Source organism: Nematostella vectensis, chromosome 3 (assembly GCF_932526225.1).
Source record: "Nematostella vectensis chromosome 3, jaNemVect1.1, whole genome shotgun sequence".
NCBI classification, from domain to species: Eukaryota; Metazoa; Cnidaria; class Anthozoa; order Actiniaria; family Edwardsiidae; genus Nematostella; species Nematostella vectensis.
Window position 1 is genome coordinate 11401045 of NC_064036.1, and position 6910 is coordinate 11407954.

Below are 6910 nucleotides of genomic sequence, written 5' to 3' on the forward strand. Positions count from 1 at the left end.
TTATTCATAGCTTTTCTCTTAGTAGAGGCGCTTATTCATAGCTTTTCTCTTAGTAGAGGCGCTTATTCATAGCTTTTCTCTTAGTAGAGGCGCTTATTCATAGCTTTTCTCTTAGTAGAGGCGCTTTGTTCATAGCTTTTCTCTTAGTAGAGGCGCTTATTCATATTTTTTTCTTTTAGTAAAGGCGCTTATTCGGAGGAGGCGCTTTTTCATAGTTTTTCTCTTAGTAGAGGCGCTTATTCATATTTTTTTTCTTTTAGTAGAGGCGCTTATTCGGAGGAGGCGCTTTTTCATAGTTTTTCTCTTGTAGAGGCGCTTATTCGGGGGATGCGCTAATTCCAGCAATTGCGGTAATCAAATAAAAATGAACGTACCTCTATTATGCGGCCATTAATGCCTAGTGCACACTAGTGACATAACGACATGGGCGCGCGCACTTTGTTTAGCCCGACATAACGACACGAACATAACGACATAAGAGAAAAAAACATGTCGGGTTTATGTCAAAATGTCAAACTATTCCCACTTGAACATACGAAGAGTGCGCGCGCCCATATCGTTATGTAACTAGTGTGCACCAGGCATAAGCGGCCACTCCCCAATATCCCGAAATACTTGTCAAACACGGTATTTCTCAACACGTATCCGTTTTCATTTGAAAACGAACCTTTTTGTTCCGTTTTCAAAAAGATTCGCGTCCACCGCAGCGTTTTCATTTTGTCCACACGAAAACGCAGAAACGAAACGAAAACGATAACAAGCTCTACTGCGCATGCGTACTCGCGCTAAGTGGACTGGACCTGAGTCACCACATCATCATTTTCAAAAGGTTCCATTTCCGTCCGTCCACACCACACCAAAAAGGAATCGTTTTCAAATTGTTCCGTTTTCGGTCACCGTTTTCGCAGATACGTGTTACTGTTGAGAAAGACAGAATTTTGACGACAAACAACATATAAGAGACCAATGCGGCTTAGGCATATTTTATTTCTTGTCTTTTGAGCCTCCATCAAGTAGACAACCGCCTTGAAGTGTCCATTTAGTACGGCTCCGAGAGAGAAAAATCACTGTTCTTATTTAACTTTCTATCAATCCTAATCGGTTGATTCTGTTTTTGGGGTTATTTAAGTCCCTATATGCATTTCGCCTTCTTCTTCTTAGTGTATATACCTTATACCCGATACCTTTACGATACGGATACCTTTTTCGGCATTTTTCGTGTAATTGGCGTCCTTGTTACGCCTTTGAATTTCGTCTAGAAAAACTGTGTGCTGGGCATGTACGTTTAGGGGTGCGTCCTTTGTTGCGAGAGAAGACAAAACAGAAATTCTTTATTATTAATCGCTCCCATAACCTCTCTTTTTGGATAAGTACACTCAACAGAAATAACTTACGCCGCATGGCAATTGTGAGTTTTTCTTTCTTGTGGCCCATTTTTTTTGTTACACTAGTAACACGTCAAAAAATTTAGTGTCATTTTTTTATTTGGAAAAAGTGGTATACGGTCTCGATTTTCTTTACCTTTTCTCTTGTGATTTGTTCCCTTGTTCGACTTGTTTTGCATTAAAATATGAACTTAGAGATCTCCAGCTTACGCATCTCAGGAAAAGATCCTAAATCCTGAATGGCCATAATTATTCTTGGTCTTAGGCCAAAAAAAACTAGCCGAGTGTCTATTGCTTTCCCCCAATTCCCTCGCACTTACGACCTCACGTGTTCAAATCATCTCCGTCCATCGACACTGAAATATTTCCTATACTATCCTCTACAGATGGCAACCTCCACGTACCTACCCATGATGCTTCTCGGTCTTACCCTAGCGTCTTGCCTCCTTTCCACGCATGCGCAGTGTGGATCAAGGGGATGTCGAAAATACACCGAGGCTTCACACGCGCCCATCGCGGGATACCTGTGTGGTGATCATATAATGGATGTTTTCATGGCTGTATGCTGGAATACCAGAAAGAGGCGAAAACGAGGTGAGTAAAGGCTTGTTAGGTACGGTACTATCGGGGCCGATGCAATCTATCAATCAATTGCAACCGTTTGTCTCAATAGTCTTAAGCAAGGACCCGCACTATAAAAGGCCCTGGACCAGGTCCACAAATGGCTCAGTAGTCAGTTAACTGCTACGCGGTGCGGAGCTCCGGAGTTCATTCAAGCATGTCTTGTTTGCCCACGAAAAGCGAAACCCAAACTCAACTTTTGAAGCGCATTTCTTCACGTTTGCTCGGTTTATTTTTCTCTTGGCTATTAACAATGAATAAACCACCAAAAGAGCAGGAATGTGCAGTAAAAATAAGTTTAAATTATTAACAATAACACAACTAAAAATGAATTTTATTAATTAAACCGAAAGGGGGGGGGGGGGGGGAGCTGAGCCCTTTTGGTGCGGGCCCTTGTTTAATAGTAAAGCAGCCTGGGCGAGCACGCATTAAACTATGCTAATTTTAAACGTTAGTGGTTTGGGCCAATTTTTCAAATCGGCTAGCAAAAACTTAGTTTACACAAATTCCTGCAAGTTTACTTTCGAAACTCCTGACTTTTACAGTCCTAGGGCGATAAAAAGGGGGAAATGATTGGAGCTGACTTCCAAAACTAATGTACAATATCCTAATAGCTAGTTAGAAAAGCGCCAGCTTTCAACATAAAATTGATTGTGATGCGTTCTCTGAATTGGCTTTCGCCAGCACCCCTGGCCTCGATGAGTACCACAGGAATACCGAACACCACGGGCGGGGGACTGGGGGACAGGGGTCTGAATTGCACCGGCCCCGATCGTGCTGTTAAGCTTGCCATAGTAGAAAAAAACTGCTATCAGGCAGAATAGCGAATCTTTCACCTATTATGCAAAGAGGGCCGCTTTAATTTGAAGCGAATGGCGTACGGGTCAACGCCAATCGCTTGATTAGCATACATAGCATTTACTGCCAATATGTATACAGTGGAAGCCCTTAAACTCAATGGGGACGAATAACAGAGTTTGGGTTGTCGAGGAGTTCGAGTTATCCAAGTTTGAGCTAGCGGGGAGTTCGAGTTATCCGAGTTCGGGTTATCGGGAGTTCGAGTTATCCAAGGTCGGGTCATCGAGGAGTTCGAGTTATCCAAGGTCGGGTTATCGAGGAGTTCGAGTTATCCAAGGTCGGGTTATCGAGGAGTTCGAGTTATCCAAGGTCGGGTCATCGGGGTGCTCGAGTTATACGAGTTCGTTGTTCGAGGTCGGTATATCGGGGTTCCACTGTAGATAAAATGCATTTTCTCGGAAGGGGTTAGTTGTTACAAACGAGACACGGCCATCTTACTTATAAAACGCAATCTTCTTCCAGATCTCAGGCATGCCTTCACGCAGGACAGGGAGGGAAGTAACGCCTTCTTAACATCAAGACGAAGGCGATCGTTCAACATCGTCGAGGAGTGTTGTAAGGAGGGGTGTTCTGTGGAAGAAATAAACGAATACTGTTAATCCATATTGCTGGTTTCATGCACCGCTTGTAGGATAAGGGGGGCGTGGGGGTTGCTTTTACACTCTTTTAGGGTGAACGGGACTGGGATTTACTCGGAAACCTAGTAATGATGAGCATTATGATGATCATCACCACCGCCGCAACAACCAGAAAAAGACAATAATTCGAGTATAAGACAATTATTCGAGCATAAGACAACAATTCGAGTATAAGACAACAAATCGAGTATAAGACAGCAAATCGAGTATCAGACAACAATTCGAGTATAAGACAACAATTCGAGTATCAGACAACAAATCGAGTATAAGACAGCAAATCGAGTATCAGACAACAATTCGAGTATAAGACAACAATTCGAGTATCAGACAACAATTCGAGTATAAGACAGCAAATCGAGTATCAGACAACAATTCGAGTATAAGACAACAATTCGAGCATAAGGCAACGATTCGAGCATAAGACAACAATTCTAGTATAAGAAAACATTTCGAGTATCAAACAACAATTCGAGTATAAGACAACAATTCGAGCATAAGACAACAATTCGAGTATAAGACAACAATTCGAGCATAAGACAATAATTCGAGTAACAGACAACAAATCGAGTATAAGACAACAAATCGAGCATAAGACAACAATTCGAGTATAAGAAAACAACTCGAGTATCAGACAACAATTCGAGTATAAGACAACAATTCGAGCATAAGACAATTATTCGAGTATCAGACAACAATTCGAGTATAAGACAACAATTCGAGTATCAGACAACAATTCGAGTATCAGACAACAATTCCAATATCAGACAACAATTCGAGTATAAGACAGCAAATCGAGTATCAGACAACAATTCGAGTATCAGACAACAATTCGAGTATAACAAAAATTGGAGTATATGACAACAATTCGAGTATCAGACAACAATTCGAGCATAAGACAACAATTCGAGTATCAGACAACAATTCAAACATAAGACAACAATTCGAGTATCAGACAACAATTCAAGTATAATTCAACAATTCGAGTATCAGACAACAATTCAAGTATAATTCAAGAATTCGAGTATCAGACAACAATTCAAGTATAATTCAACAATTCGAGTATCAGACAACAATTCAAGTATAATTCAACAATTCGAGTATGAGACAACAATTCGAGCATAAGGCAGCGAGTATCAGATAATAATTCAAGTATAAATCAACTATTCCACCATATTATTAAAGACAACAATTCAAGTCAAATAAGCACAACTAGCTTTTTTGTTGTTTCAGGATAAGTCTTGTGGTCGATCAGGGGCCATTTGATATCTGACGATCCGATGAAATCCGTTGAGCTGATTTACATGCTTTTGTAGCCTTTAAACCCTATGCTAATGCGATATTCTCTTCTTTAACGAAGTTAATTTGCACGAATCATTGTGAAATTAAATCCATCCAACAATAAAAGGTTCAATTAAATTTTTAATTATCAAACAATATGTATAGAAAAAAATTCTATACTACTATATGTATAGAAAGAAATTCTATACTACTTTTTCGACTTTATCGCCACAGTGACCGATAAGGCTTGGGTTCTAGGGGGGAGGTGACTAGGTTAAGGTTAGACGTGTTGCTGCGCATGGATCGTTCTAACGTTTAGTATGAGTGAACTATCGGAATGTTGAAGCTAGATCTGGAAAACGCATTAGAAGAAGCCGGTCAGACGGTAACCAGCAGTGTAGTTAACAATGCCTCAGGCATTGTAAAGAATACGTAGCGAAAATAAAATATAAACGCGTAGCCATGATGATTGTAGCTACTCTTGACTGTAGATCTCGAGTAACTTACAAACTGCTGGCATCTCATGCATGCATTGAAACTGCCCAGGCATGAGAGCAAGTTCCGTCAGCCCACCCAACAATCGCCCGCAGGCTGGCAGACCGCAGATTTTTCGCAGTCTCGCAAATTAAAAATACATCAATGATATGAGGAATACTCGTTTGGCATATTTTTTTCTTGTCAGCCTCTTATGTTTGAATCAATGATAAGATTGATAATGCGGTGATCCGCTTAGAGCGGCTTTTGAGGGGATCTCGTGTAGGCGTTGACCATTAATTAGTGGGTGGTGTATTTCCGTGAATGCCGAGTGTCATAGAGTGAAGCATGAAGATGTTGCGCGTGCGTAAGCAGGATGATTTATGACTTTAAGCCTTTTTATTGAATACACGGCCTTTCCACTGCACTTATGACAGAGGAATGATAGAGCGTTTTTGCGATGCTAATGAAGACTTACGCAGGTGTTGTTAGCTTTTAAATGGATGGCTTGACAACAAAAATAATAATCGTGAGATATTCTGTGCTAACTGGTGGTAGAAAAGGACATTTCTACGCTTTGTCGTTTCACTTTACGACCGTACCAGGCTATAGAGACCTATAAATGAGTTGACTTCTAAAGATGCTGAAATGCCTGTAGGGAAGCCCAGTGAAGTAGTGTCTAAATTTAGAATTGAAATTGATGGTGGGGATTGGCACTCAGCCTTGAAGATACGTACATTTATGTTCTTGATAAAATTTTAAGTAGTATAAACATACGTTATTATTAACTTGAATATAAACCGATCCCTTTTTATTACTTTAGTACAACAATATGAAGCGGGGAAATATATTCTAATCAGAAATTTGTTGCACCAAATTCTAGCTTCCTTTATTAAAGTCCAAATCCCATAGCTTTTAGAAAAAAAGAATTTCCTTAAAACCCAACAGCGAAAAGATGTACTCCCCCAACCATCTTCCTCAGCACACCACATGCCGTGTGACGCTTTTTGACATGACGCTCTTTACGCACAAGCATAGACACTTTGCGGAACATACGAAATCAAACACTTTTTCAATTCATCAAAGAAATACTCAGCGTCACTTATCGAGACCCTTAGCGAGAAAATATCACCCAGATAGAGCTCAAACCACGATCCCCTTTATTCAATTAAAATCCCTGTACTGTTCTACTTGAAATACTTGGTGAGTAGCTATTCAGATAAGTACAGCCTCTTGCGCCCTTCATTACATGTGGATAGAAATATAAGCGTCTGTTGAATATTAAAAAAATACAACACATGAAAATTTGTTTTTATTTGTAGTAACTAGCCTCTTTTTTGTTATTTTCATTGTTGCAAAGAATTAAAAAGTAACGGCCATAACCCAATTTATTTTAAACCCCTTAAAGACGTCGTCAATATGAAATGTGCGTTCTACATAATCCGAACAGAAAATAGTATATTTGCATTTTTATTGGAGCCAGTTAGCCGGTAACGTTAACGGCTTTGGGTAAATTCTAACCTTAATATCGTAAGCATTTGCTTAAATTCTTAACATAATTGCCAAATCATATAAAAACAAAGTCAATAAAAGGCAATAATTGGTAACGAAAATTAACTAAGCAATTTGAAAATGGTCAATAATAACAATAGCAAA